Here is a 15678-nt window from a genome sequence, read left to right as displayed (position 1 = left end):
TATTCCAAAGAAATTATGCAAACAAATCGATGAATATGGTTATAAAAAAAGAAAATACATTAGATAAAATGTGTGAAATTTAAATAAGATCTAGAAAGAAATAGCTTTAAAGGGAGGAAAGCAATGACAAAGAAAGCTTTTAATTAAGAAAAGTAGCATTTTATGTTGACCTTTGGAAGAAGAACTAAGACTAGTGAAATGCTGTGTGGAGCATACCATTGTACGGGACAGAAACATGGACATGACGGCTGGAAGCATTTGAAATGTGGATAAGGAGAGGAAAGAAGCATGTGAAATGGACAAAATAAATTAAAGTGAACTAGAAAGAAATTTTCTGGTTCACCAGCTAAGAAACTGCCCAATGAAGAATGTACTGGAAGGAAGGGAGAAAAGTTCAGGGCAGAAGAAGATATCATATGGTAGACAACATTAAGATAAATGGAACATATGCAGACAGAGAGGAAGGTGAGGGGGGGGGAAGGGAAGGAGAATGCTAGGTTTGCAGTGAAGGACCTGCCATTAGAATGATGAATGAATGAAAAACAAAATGAAAAACAATATATCTGCAATTTTATACAAACATATCTTTTCATTTGCCTTAACAAGTAGAAATACATTAATTTTACATAGTACGACATGTAAGTAGGTAAATATATTCTCTAGCTTTAGCCTGCAAAAGGTTCAAATGAAGGGATAATTCTAATCCTTCAGAAGTCTCTCATGCTAGATTAATTTAGGTTTTCTCCGATGTTTCAGACTTATGGCAATGTGCATCAACCTAGGTCAAAACTGCTGTAACCATAGGTTACAAAACCATGGTTAACAGTAACTGTAGTTAAAATACACTTTCTGTGCACCATTCATAATCACTGGTTACTTAAACATGATTAGTTGATATCTCATTTAACCAGGATGAAGTCTGTGATCGTAAACCGTTTCTACAAAATGATGAAAGGAAAGCATCCATACCTCTGCAAAGATAGTCAAGTCTATAAATGACTCTGCTTACTCCGTTCTACACCGAAACAAACATATCCTATATTTTCGAATTGCATTTGTTTGTCTCTGGGCACTGTTGTGTTTGCAGGTTGTATTTCTTTGTTTTTCAGTGCTGTAATGTTAAAATTTTACAAAATGGAAAATAAAAAGCGAAAATGATTATACCATAATGCAAGTCTGAAGCATTGATAGATTTAATTACTACATTTAAATATGTTACATACATAAAGATCGAATATCTATAAAGGAAAAGGATGACGATTACTAGAAATGTACAATACAGGGCCTCAATTATACCAGGGATCTGTACAATATCCTAAGATCCATCCATAACCTCTCTTTTTTGTTCAGCCTGAAATGTAGGAAAAGAGATACTGGAGTGTTCCTCCTTAAAATATTCTAAACAGTGGTACAATAATCGACGCTGATGCACATATGTAATAATTTCACCGAAACATAGGTGTTCAGAATATAATGTCTACATTTTCCCACTTCGCTTTATGCAAGAAAATTTCTGGGCAAGGAAAATATTAGCCAGATTTTGAGTAATTATGATTTTGTGTTATCTTTCAAAACAAAGAACCATAAAAAAAAGTATTTCAAGTACACAATTCCCAGTTGAACTGGCTAGTTAGACACGAAATATGAAGAAAATCTTCAACAGACTTTTTGAAGTAAATAAGAGTATAAGTATCTGTCATTTTCGTGCAAAGTGTGCTTTTATTGGAATAAGAATTTATGAACCTATAACATAAATAAGGATCTAAGTCCAGACTCGTCCCTTTACAATTCTATTAGATTTCATAGATAGCACGGACTTGAATGCACCAATAGCTTCAAAGTATAAGATTAAATTTTAAATTTCCTTGAAAGTATGAAAATGGCACTTTGGTCCTTATTTATTTCAAGACTACATTTATGAGAAACCCTGGCATACACAGAAAACATACCATATATAAATGCAATTTGGTGCAGATGCAGACATTCAAACTTGGAGATTCTGGACATAAGCTCCTTTGCATAGTATAGTAGAAGCCCGATATAGTGTCATACGAAATACTGTAGATTCACTCTGAATAGTCTGTGAAGTTCAGGGAATTTCTTAAAACCAGTTAAGTACCAAATAGTTAACCCTGCAGCAGCAGATTTTGGTAATTCTCTCAGGAGGCTCCCCTCACATAGAGCACTTGTTTTCAGGCTCCCATATCTGATGAGTAGTAACCGTACAAATGCGCAGTATCGAGTCTTAAATTCAGTGCACGTGAGATGTTCGAGAAAAGCCACAACCACAAAAATTGACTGTGTGAAGAATAGACTGTGAAAGGCACATTGGGGACTACATCCCAGATGAAACAATTAGAAGATGGACGAAATAAGAACTTAAACTTAGAAGTTTAGTCACTTTACATGCCACCCTTCGATATGTCTTGGTTAAGCTATAGTGCAGAGGTGAAATATATCTCCGAACAGCCGTGTTATATCGAGCTTCTACTGTATAATGTTCAGAGAATCATTAGCTTTATTTTGAATTTAATATCCTTAGTTTCCACACAAAAAGGTCCATCTACTTAAGTATTCAGCCATTTAATAGTCTGCAAAGATCTTTTTCAGTATCACCTTCTGCTGTTGTGTTCTCAATCATGTCTATAACTGCAATGTGCATTATCATGAAGTTACCAGAAAGCACTCTGTCATAGACACAGTCATTTTCTTCTTCCTGCATACTTAAGCTGACAAAGAACTTTGATGTAGTAATCCTTATTTATAACATTTTGTTTCAGAGTCAAAGCCGTAAACCCATAACTCATCTCCAGTTACGACTATTTTGAGATAATCTATGTTAGCTGTTTCAAAAAATTTCTGAGCAAATAAAAACGACTTTTCTTCTATGTAACAGGAGCCACAGAACTAATTTTGCTGCTACAAGTTTTATTGCCAAAATTCTCAGAAAAAAAAAATTCGGAACAGACTAAGGTATCCCCAGATCACCTAATTTTCGCAATGTTAATTGAAAATTTTTGTTGATTGCAGCTCACATGCACCCAACATATTCAGATCTTCTGTCCATTTAAAGCCTTCCAGATTATGAATTGTTTTCAACAGATTTCCAGTCATTTTTTAAATATACTGCTAGTAACTACAGTTTTATCTCTGCTTCACTCATCGAACCACCCCTGATTTCCAACTTATTCATCTGACTAGTCTCCTCAGATAAACGTCCAAGGAGCAAAGCTTGATATAGATTCACTACCTATTCACTTGGTCACTGTGATGGCGATGGTCACACAGTATATTCTGTGACTGTTCGTGCATGCACACAGTACATGAGAAATAAGATAGTGACTGACAATGAATGGGCAAACATGCACGTGTAATAGCACAGCATCACCTTGTCCAATAAGAATTCATGAACCCAGGGATGGGATAAAGGTTCAAGCATTCAGCATCGACACAGTTTCTGACTGTAAGTCTGCATTCCACATTCAGTTCCAAGTGATCCACTTTGTTCAGCAATATAATACATTACTAACACTGTACTCTTACACCACGAGGCAGCATGTAACAAAAAATCACAATCTTATTTTTCTTGTACCGTACTACAACTGGCAGGGAAAGTTGCTGCACAAGCAATTAGCGAAATATTCAAAGTGACTGGGTAGTTTCTCATACATATCGAAGACTATAAAGAACATGATATATCACTAATCTTGCAGTAACTGGTTCAGATCTAAAGACACGTGTCCACAATTTCAGTTACAACATTTCAGTTCTCTATCATCGAATAACCAGACAAGAGACTCCACTTATTGGTATTTCATGTTTGCAGTTTACTGCTTTCAATTGAAATCTCGAATTTATTTTTTGTAAATCTCGAAAACATTAAGCCTGAATATCAAGATAACCAACTTCTGATGAGTTGATTGTAATGGTTTAGTAACAAGTGCACTAAAAGTTAAATATTTTGATTGAATAATGTAGTATTTTACGAATTTTTGAAGTCATGAACACTGTAATTTACAGCCTCATCATTACTTCAGGTACCCAGTCACACTTGCTGACAGCTGAGAAAATATTGCCACTATACAGTATCAATGAATTAAGAAATTAACACCCTGCATTTGAAGAGAAATGTTTTATCCTCCCTTTCTCCCTACACACGATATTTATTATTTTTAAACTTTTCTTAAAAAGATTAAAAATAAACTTTCTACTACTGGTTGCTATAAAACTTCTGAATATGAATACTGTGATTCCCATTGCATGCAGTCTCCTGACACACATTTAAGGCAGATTTAAAAACCAAAGTGACATCAACCATCTTCAAATCCCAATGGGACATCAAGTTTGCAGTGGGAAATAATCATTACAATCACAGTCATCCACATCAGTGAAATACTGTATCTTTTCATTTATCATGGACATTAAGAGTGCAGTGTATTATGATAAATCATTGCAAAAATTTTAGTTCAGGCATTTGAATGCGCAGAAATCTGATCCAAACAAGTGCAACTATTCATTCTGTAGAGGAATTTTAAAATTTAATGCACTCTGACAATGCTGTAAAGGTTATTGCCTGGAGAGGGACAGATAATATACGTCTAGGTTACCTGAAACATTTAATAAATTCATATCCTTCTCAGGGTACAATAATTTAAATTACCGTTATTCAAATTGTCGTTATTTATTATATGAATGCTTATTTCGTTATGTTCTTGTTTATATTTGAATTTTCTATAAAACAATTAGATAAAACTATAATGAAACATACACTTACTAAAGTCATACATGTGAACAACATGCATATTCTAATCTCAGTTTGCTACGAAGTAAAGTTTAAGACTCATTTTTATATTGCCACAATATTACACGAATTGTTATGGAATTTGACAGAAAACTACAAAATGTGAAATCAACCCCAAAATCTTCTTTCTATAACATATTTAGGATTAATTTTCGACACTTGAAAATAGAATAAGTGAAGCTTCGACAATCGCCTTCAACCAGTGTTTCTACTATTCTGTTCACAATTTAATACAGGTATCATTGCATTCGATTAGCTAGAAGTTCTTCAAATCATTTTTTATCATGTACCAGTACACTTGGCTCAGATGGCCGATACTTGCACAACCTTGAGCATTTAAACCCTCCATCCCTTTCTCCTTCCCAATCCAGTTGTTCAATTATATTATGCAAAATGGTTCTGAAAAGTTCTATCAATTTGAAACAGCAAAGAGATCTAAACGTGTTATATCTTCGTGATGACATTATGGTGGAAATAAAGTTTTTTACTTTTAAAATGGACAAGTAGGTTCAGGGTATGAACACTCATCATGTGTGTCTTGTGTCCTGTGCATATGTTAATATTTCAATATTTACTGAAGTAGTATGCTTCAAGCAATCTGGTACTTATTGAATTTCATGACATACATTAAACATCTCTAATATTAAGTCTTAAGAAATGTAATGAGGTTAATATATTATTAAATTAAATCAATGTTATAAGCTAAAAGAAAGATGTCTATCGGTAATTACGTGTTATTTTAGTAATGAATTGCTGCTGTAACACAGGCTGCAGTCATTAGATTATCTCAATTTCACAACTACTTCATGGGAAGAATTAATGACTATAACCGAAGCTCCACTATCAAGCCAATTTCTGAATAATTTACAAGATGTAAATTTATGTCGGATTATCCTTGTAGACAAAGGGATATCGGTTCTTACTTTCACCTGTATTAGCACAAGATATCCATTACCCTGGACCATCAGTTTCAAGTCTAATATTTATGTAACATAACTTACCAAATCAGCAAAAATACAATAATTAGCTTCAAATCTGTATTTGCACAAATTCCTGGCTCTCAAAATATTAAAAAGACTATTTGAATCAAGCAGGCAACTAAGTCGCAGAAGATTCACCCGAACAATTAAGTGCTTAAGAACTCTTCTCAAGCAATCATATTTCCAGAAAACATAAAGACGGACAAATATACACAACTCTTGAAGTCTGACGTTGGCGAACATGGCGTCAAAGTAATCTTCACATCCTCCTTCAAAATTCTGCACCATCCGTAACAAAATAAATAGCACATCTTGTTTCCTGCAAAACTAATATACAAATACAGCACATTAAGATTATCTGGTTTCTACTCCCACCCAAACAAAATCAATAAACCCTCTGCATTTGAAATTGATGTCCACATTATTATGCACTAAGACTACATATGTAAAATCAGACACGAGAGAATGTTTTCGGAAGTTATTATCTCTAAAGATCTAATGTGTACCTATATAATATATATATGCATACATCAAAGCAAATTGTATTGTCCTTAAAAAATAAAAATATAATTGTTCTGAACATCTACAAGTGTATCTGAAATAACTATATAAATTTACTACAGTAAACATCTACACATTTCCCACAGAAATTGTTCCCAAATACAGAAATGAAGGACAGTATACAGTTCCATCAAGAATTACACAAAAAGTAATACTTCCATTTTCTACCTTCCAAATGTGACAAACAGATTTCCGTCGTACTAAACAAGTAATTGAATATTCCAACTCAAACTTCAAGTTCTCTCCAATAATCGCTATAGCTTCAGCAGTGAACCAAAATGGAGAATGACATCAATGTTCACTTAAACACAAACAAATGGTAAGTGTTCGTGAATTGGAAAGAAATTAATCTGCATACTGAAATTAAAACCTATTTAAAGAAATTTTATGGGAAGTAAGTCTTATCAGTATTATGAGCTGGTGTGTTGTATGTGATGAGTTAAACAAATATGCCAAGATTCTGTCACCTTTGCACTGCAGTGGCAAACACTATTTAAAGAAATTTTATGGAGAAGTCATATCTGCACTAGGAGGTGATGTGTGCACGAAGGGGAGAGGGGTTTAAAACATATGCCAAGATTGTCACCTTTGCACTGCAGTGATTGATGAATGGACAACAGATTCTTTAAGACTGACACACATGCAATCAGAGAAGCAAAGATTGCAGTTATAGGCTTACCACTGTAAATGGAACTTTGCTGCATTACTGCAAATCCTAGCCAATCAAAGTTCTCCCAAAAAGAAGAAGCAAAGATATGTACGGAGACTAGAATACATGCAGATTGCTAAGCTGAACCACAGAGCAAGTAAAGTGCACAAATTTGACCAGATGAAAAAGGAGTATTACTTTTGGAGCAACCCTTAATATAGCGTAGAACTAAGAGATAAATACTGATAAGTTGAACTTCAGATTTCATTAAAGCCACAAGACACTCTAAAATGGGTGCAAAACTTCCTTGTCTTATACAATCAATATCGATTAGAGAAACTTCGTTTCTTTAGTTGCAGTCATCATAAATTGCAATAAATATTGTTAGTCTGACAGCTTGTATAAATGCCACAATATTCTGTATCTGTAAATAAACAAGTTTCTGAGCTATATTAATTGATATTATAAAATTCGTGGCCAGTGTGGCCCAGAACCAGCCATCATTTAGTAGGATCAATTTACTTTCTCGGAATGTGAAAATAGGTCCATAAAAAAGGCAGTAAAACCCCTCTTGAAGAGACAATTGCACTAGGCTGTGAACACTGATAGAAAATGTCGACCAACAGTATACAATTTTAAATTTATTGCAGTTTCCCAATGAACTGAATTATGCAAATTTTATATTGATCTGCGTCTATAGGGTACAGAATCATGCTTTGACTTTTCTACATTTAAGTTTCTTGTCCTGACTCCTAGACATCTCTACATAAAGGTTTTATAAATGCCTAGTTTATTGCGCTCATACATAAAATGTCTCCCCCCCTCCTTGTGTGAATTCTCTCTCCAAATGAATTTTAATAATAAAGTGTGAAAGAAATAGAAAATTACAACACTCCGTAATTGGCAAATTTTGGACATTTTTGCTGGCCAGTTTCCATCTGTCCTTACTAGGAGCACAATTGCTATGAATATAAAATGAAAAAAAAAAAAAACACTAGTTTGAATCAAAATCTACTTGTCGATTCCTTACCAAACCTACCTCTACATTAGGAACAATAATAAACAAAAGGGATTCAATCTCTCAGAAAATTTAATGGAGGAAAGTGAAAAATACCAAGATTTTGACAACATTCTGGTCGACTAGCTTCAGAAAACCCAAAGTGTAGCCACAGTTAAAACAGGCCTAACATTCAAGAGGAGGCTCATAAAATAGTATGCTATGTTCTGCCTCCATTACAATGCTTTTGACACGACTTAATTCATATATGTCTCAGCTTCTTTGAGGCTATAATTTTTGCCGGGGCACATGTAATATTTAAATTATCATCACTGAGACTTGAGTCTTAACAACACAACTAGGCAATGTTGTGTAAGCGCAAATGGCTCATGTTGTTCTGGGGAGCTAAAAAGTCCCGCTATCCACGAACAAAGTTGCATGAAAAGGGGTACAGTTGATTGGACAGATTAAAGCAAAGACAAAAATACTGCTAGATTTCCAGCCAGTCAGAATCTGTCAGTGAAAGAAACATTAGTGAGCGGCAAAATGGAGTGCCAATGCAACTGATTTAGAGATACTTACCCATGATAATTACAAAATATTTTCTATTTGATTAACTGCCATCTAATATGTAGCCTCATTTATCCTTTCTATATTAATATCAACGTAAAAAAATAATTCCTTATATTGCATTTTTTGACTTTTTGAACAGGTCATTATTATTTTTTTTCGGCATTTTGGTCATTTTTAATACTTTGATGAACTTTTAGATCATTTAGAATGCATTTTACTTTGTTCTCTACCAATACATCTGTTAAATAATTTTCTAACCAAACAGGTCAATAGTAATTACATACTGAATAAGTGAATAACAGTGAAGTTTGAGTTTTATAGTTTGAAACAGACTCTGAAGTCCATCCCTCATTCACTTCACACAACGGAAGTAATACAAAATGCTCGACAGCAGCTTAGTTTAAGTGAGGACTTTGACTGCTACTGTTCTTTTGTCTGTACGAGGGTGTCTTTAGAATTCATGTTTGGAAGGGGGAAACTTTCACCATGTCCTGAACAGGACGTTGTGTCCTCAACATGGTTTGGAAGGGATGTCCACTGTAGTACAGTATTTTTAACACAAAGATTGCAAGAATGCATGCTGAATCCACAACTTGTTTTGTCATTCACACTCCCTCACCTGAAAGATCTGGTAACAAAAGTGAAGCACGGAAGGAGAAAGACGGAGAATGAAGGCACTGACATTGACCACCCCTGATTGAAACACATTGTAAACCTTCATTAAAATCTATAGTTTTCCCTTAAAACCTTCATTTTGTTGCATATTCTTTTCCCTTATCTTAGCCAAATTCCAGAAAGTTGCCTCCTCTCTCCGAGATTTGCAGGGCAGTCATTGAAACAAGGTGACTAATTTCTAAGTCGTCGTGAATATATTTAAATGTAATTTTCTTTTATTTTGTCATTTTTCCATTAGTTTAGGGCATTTTTATGATCGTTTTAAGAAGATTTTTAGGTCATCAACATCCGCCCCCTAGTTACAAGCAATACTAGTAAAATAACTTGTAAAAGGATCCATCAACACTTAAAACAAAAGACGCAATTATGGATAGAAGATTTTTAAGTCTTCTACAGAAATCTGCACAACTCATGTGCGACCAGGTTCAGCAATGTTCTACAAGAGGGATTTCACTGTAATGTTTTCACTAGAATGATATATGGAAAAAACCGAATTCAATTTCATAAAAATCTACATAATTATGCAATAAATATGTTCAAACAAAGACGTCTGGTGGAAACACAAATTATTGTTACGAACAAACAAGGCCAGCCCCATGAAAATATACTAGAAAATCAGTTCGAACTATGAGAGGGGGGGAATTTTTTTTTTCGCTTTAATGAAATACGATACTGAATGCATCAGAATATGTTCAGAAACAGTAAATAAACATACTACCTTTAATGTCATTAACATCACATTAAATATAGTTAACTGAAAACATTTAATTGTAGTGTGTTCCAGGTATAGTTTATTGCCTAATAAATTTTTAGTGGGTTATTTTAAGATGCTGTATCAACATTTCAGTTTATTTAGCATCTGAATGAAAAGAATGCCAGTGAAAGAGTCCGAGGTCCAGCACGAATAGTTACCCAGCATTTGCTTATATTGGGTTAAGGGGAAATACCAAAAACCTCAACCAGGTAACTTACACAGACCAGGATTTGAACCTGGCCACCTGGTTTTGCAGTCAGACGAGCAAATTGTTACTCCACAAGTGTGGACTCTAAACATTATTCACGAGTTATGTTTTCACCCGCAACATTAAATACGTGCAATTAAAATGGTATGACTAATACAATGGGAAAGAACAAACATATAAATGTAATTCACAACTTCTGATAAGAAGTCATCACGCAAGGAAAAACAGTAAAACGAAGGGGAGTAAGCATCAATTTCCATCTCTCTAGATCCAAAAATCTAATTTAATTATAAACAAAATATCACTCTCAAAATTAGACTCTACTGTAATAGTGAGTCTATGATTTTATCAAAAGAAAGAAACTTGCTCATTTGAATACATTAGATCAAAATATTTACTAAAATGATTTTTATCTACACCAAGTATGTAAATTATGCAAATAACTAAAAAGTAAAACTGGATATTTACTTTTAAATCAGACAAAAATATGTAACTACCAAACACAACTACAGTAAATAATGGGACGGTTGTAAGAATAACTTCATTAATAATTACAAAAAGCAAAAAGAAGAGCATAAATAATATAATTAAGTTGTGTTATGGAGTTCATAAGATTTAGTTATGCAAATGTACTTTAAATTGTAATATTTTTTTAAGGTCAGCAATAAATTAGAAGTATGGAGAACCAGTTACATATCAAATATCAACATAATAAATTGAAGAGAAAAAAAAAAAAAGGCTTTACTTTTATCCTTACCAACTTCACTTCAAATTTCCTTACAGACAAGATCTGGTTGGTATCTTCCTCCGTTGAATAAGTAATCCTTGATGGCAGTAGAGGTGATTCCTCCAGGTTATTATCTCTGCATGAAGTCTGAATCCATCAGCCATAGTAACGTTCAATGAGCAGAATGATGCCACCACTTTTCTGCTTCTTCCAGCTTCACTAGTCTTCTGATTTTTCAATTGCAATAACATCCATTTGAGAAAATCACAGTGAATTTTTTCACTGTTGAGGCCTGTCCCACCCATTTCCCATAGCAACTGCATGTTATATGTATTCCCGAATGAATTCTATCACGTTGAACAACACATTCCCTCTATTCATCACACATAACTTCGAAAAGAAGAATGAAAAACATTTGGTACAGAGAGGCATGCTATGCTTCTTTCCAGCATATAAAGGGATGCTTTATTTATAAGTATCATGTAAAGATCCGAATTTGTACAAATGCCAGTACATTTAATTAAGTTCATTGAAAGAGAAGATTTGGATAAACTATATTTTGTATTATTTTTAGAAAACTCCTGAAAACGGAACAAGCATTATTCTACAACCAATGCCTACAAGTTCCTGTAATATACTTCTATTAAGCGTAAAGTGACTTTAATAATTATAGTACACATGTACCAATCAACATCAATACAACGCGAAGTCCAATTCTTCAAATTTTAGAACTGACCCCAAAGCAATCTAGACTTAGATCAAATATTGGAATGCTCATTATGATTATGTATTAAATGTACACACACATTTTATTTTCACGCTTAATGATTATTTTTGTGAAATGCTGCGTTTAATTGTATCGCATTCATTATGGTCAAATATGCCCTCCCACCCCATTGCATTCATCAGAACGAAGAAATTGATACCATATTTTGAAATATGTCGGCAGTTCGTTTTTTACTTCAAAATATAGAATTATAATTATCTCAAATATAAACGCATTCTTACCTGAGAAACTTGTAGATATTATATTAGGGCATTCGAGAAGTAATGTAACAGTTACTGTTTTACACAAAATTTATTTAGATTACTTTGGCATTACATACTTCAAAATATAGTACCCTACCATGTCAACATGGGAAAGGTACTGCCCACCCCACCCCACCATCACCTGACCTAGTTGCCTCATAAGTGGTGCCCTCTTTGTATCACTTGTTAGGTTCAGACCTGTCTTCGGACAGTTGACTAAACATGGCAACGTATTGTTGGCATGTTGTTTAGTCAAATCCTTGGGAGATGGCGATCTCCATCTGCAAGCATAATTTCTGAACGTCTCTCTCACTGATTGATCTAAAGCTCTTTGCTTGTCACCTCTTGATAGAAAGTGAATGCCTCACTTTCACCCATCTTGCGATAGTTAATATTGTGGTAGGACTTTCCCCTCCCATAAGTTTCTTTTAATACCCTAAAGCACTGAGTTGCAATTTTCCCTCTTGCAACTTGGATTTTTATGGAGCACCTACTAAACATCTTTTAGGGCTGTATTATGTGCTACAAATCAGAAACAGTCCCTGCATTCACAAAATGATTGAAGATTTTCAATCTATTCCACATTTATGCAACAATCACTCCTCTAATAGTATGAAAATATTTCGATGCTCACCGCTAGAAGCACTGACTTACAATATTGTTGCCATTAATTATCGAATGCCCTAATATAATGGCTGTACATACAAGACACGTCAGAAATAACTTTATGACACGCGACACTGCAATTATGAACCAATTAATAGCTTCAAAATTAATTTTTAGCATCACAATTTATACTACACAAAACAATAAGTAACAATGCCTCGCCAATTAATAATGTTAGTCTCAATTCTTTAAATGTATCCTTCGAATAATTTCCCTAATGTCTACTCAAATATCGCTGCCAATTTTGAAAACGTGTCAACGTCTATTCCAGTATGAAAAAAAGCTCTGTGATGTGTAATAGTAGACCTAGGAAACAACGGATCCGAAAAAGGTAATTAACAGCTGTAGTAACCTGGTTGTTTGGTGGTTTAAATCCACAACCATGCAACTGTGCCCATGAAGAGAGGATGGTGAATCATGACAATTCTGTACGTATACAGTAGTATCAGGACAGATAGCTACCAGGCATGAAGTGTTTTCTGTGGAATAAACTACATGACATGCACATGGTCTGCGGTGCAGCAAAAGGGAATGTGAATGCAGTAAGAGAGAGTATCACGAATGGTTTTCTCACATCCCATGACAAGCAATATTTGTTGGCATCAACCAACACTTGCAAAAGGGAGTTTCATTTCAAACCAACAGACAATGCTGGTTGCAGGCAATTGGTACAAACTCCGAAGAGTGACAAAAACATTTTGAGTCAGTCTGAAGAAGAGCTGTCAATAAGTACAGTACGATTATTTAGTCCTGACAGTTGCCGGAGATGTGCACCTGGGTCAGGAGAGTCCATTTAGTTACGCTAAGGGGTGTTTGGGTTAGTCGCTTGTCTTCGGAGCAATCAATGTCATGCGTGCGGTAGAGCAGTATGTTTCTAGTACAATTAAGCTGTACTGCATTCCTTTACCGACTGCTTGCTCTTATCTCTACTTGGAGCTCTACCCACTACTCCTATTACTTCCCCTCTTTCGCGTTGCTGAGCTGTCAGGACTAAATAATCGGTCTGTACAAGTTGCTCGTGAAATTGGAGTCACCCATCAAGTAGCGTGTTTTACACGAGGAAAGATGGCACCCATATTAAGTACAATCTCTAGATCCAGGAAATTCTGCTGTTTCGGTGGTTTTTTTTTTTTTTTCCCAGGGAATGTAAGATCAGACCTTGGAGAGGCCTGGATATCCCAGCCATCCCTTTCACAAATGAAGCAGCATTTACAAGGGAGGGACTATACAATAGCCATAACAGTCACATCAGATCAGAAACAAACTCGCATGCAATATATGCCTGTAGCTTCCAGAACCAATGTACTCTTATTGGGTAAGCATTGTAGGTGATCTAATGATCCATACTTGCTTCCATAAATAATGAATGGTTCCCATTATGGCATCTTCCTGTAATATGTGTTGCACTGTTGCAAGATGTCCCATTGCATGTTTGGTGGAGCATGTGGGTCCAACACAATTGTGTTCCAGCTCACTATGATAGTTTGTGTGTGACATCACCTCAACATAGTCTGAGTCTGTTAACCAATAGATTAGCAGAGGAGGATCTGTTCCTTGGCCCCCTTGACTGCCAAACCTCCCTCCTCTGAGGATATATGATGGATCTGGTCTATTCTGACCATATCAAATCAGAAGAGTAACTCATCATTGCAGCAGCTTCACTAGTCATTGAAAAAACATCCAGGAATCTTCAACCAAACTTGCCAGTCCCTAATATGAAGATGTGCGTATGCTGTGTGTAAATGCACAAGGTCGCACTTTTGTAAAGTTAATAAAACTCATTGCATTGACTTTCATCTTCAGGCATCTAAAGAAGAATAGTAATTATCTGTTTCAGTACTATGGCTTCCTACTCGAACTGTTCATTTAGGTCTACTCTTGCACACCACAAGAGTTTTATAGCATAATTTTTCTGCATCTGTATAGAAGATAAGTCAAGAAATTTTTTTATGATATCCAATATAGTGGAAACAACTTTTAAATTTGTGATATAATAAACAACATAAAATGATGGTCCCAACATGAACACTTAAAGAAATTTTGTATATAGTCTAAAAATAGCTTGCAAAGACTTTTACGAAGGCAGCGTGCAGATCACACAGTACTGTGCACTGTTTCTTGCATCACTCCCAACAGTTTTACTTAGAGAAATGCCAAACATGCCCAGTAGTTGTATTGGCATTAATGATTTTGAAAATACCTTGTCCTCAGAACTTTCAACTCTGTATCATTACGATTACATGCTTCCAATTCATATATTTTACAAGTTTGCAAGAATTCGGTTCTTTATCATGTTACCAGAGATAGAAAAGTTTTTTAGTTCCTCCAAGGAATAAAAAGTTTTTTTCTTTTCCTCCAAGGAATAAATCCTCCTTTTTAACTTTATTTCTATACCAGACTGAGTTACAAAAATTTTACAATTGAATTTGTGTAGACACTAATAAGCCCTAAAGTTTTTGTCAGTTCTTGCTTGTAGGCTGACTGGCTATACAATATTATTAATCACTTATCTAATAAAGAAGAAAATTGTTTAAGAATTTCAAACAATCTCTATGATGTGTAATATTTTACTTTCAAAATAGACCCATTACGTTTTTAGTTAAAATGGAACATATTTCACGTATTGCCCATTGTGCAACTCAAACCAAGAAATGGATTCGGAACACCTCAAAATCTGTGCTTCATTGGCTGGTCATGATAATATCTTTGAAAAATATTGGAGTGCAAGAGGTCAAATGACTTTATTGTCAAATGCCTGGCATTAGAAAACAACATATTTCACGTATACCACTGTCCATCAAATTGACTCTGTCCTGAATACGAACAAAAATTTGTCCAACAGTTTGGAAGAAACATCTACAGACTGAGAGCTTGTTAATTTTTTTTTTTGGTGTCCGATACTGAAACATTAAAATAGTTTTTTAGTGCTTTCATTTCTCTTTATGTCTTTTACATTAAGTAAGAAAAGTTAGAACTTTGTTTTGTTTTCAAAGCTATGCCAATAAGTAACAAAGGAAAAATTTCCTTTTTACAAATCATTTTTGTTTCTAGTTAATTT

At 34.6% G+C, this 15678-nt stretch overlaps 1 protein-coding gene across 4 annotated transcripts in view; it reads right to left on the bottom strand.

Annotated features, from left to right (window-relative positions):
- The window catches only part of LOC138710655 (hrp65 protein-like), a 124311-nt gene that overhangs the window by 47696 nt on the left and 60937 nt on the right, over nucleotides 1-15678 (bottom strand). The gene's annotated exons all lie outside the window — the stretch shown is intronic.

Source organism: Periplaneta americana, chromosome 12, assembly GCF_040183065.1.
Source record: "Periplaneta americana isolate PAMFEO1 chromosome 12, P.americana_PAMFEO1_priV1, whole genome shotgun sequence".
NCBI classification, from domain to species: Eukaryota; Metazoa; Arthropoda; class Insecta; order Blattodea; family Blattidae; genus Periplaneta; species Periplaneta americana.
Note: the sequence above shows the minus strand (reverse complement) of the source record. Positions and strands in the feature narration are given on the sequence as shown.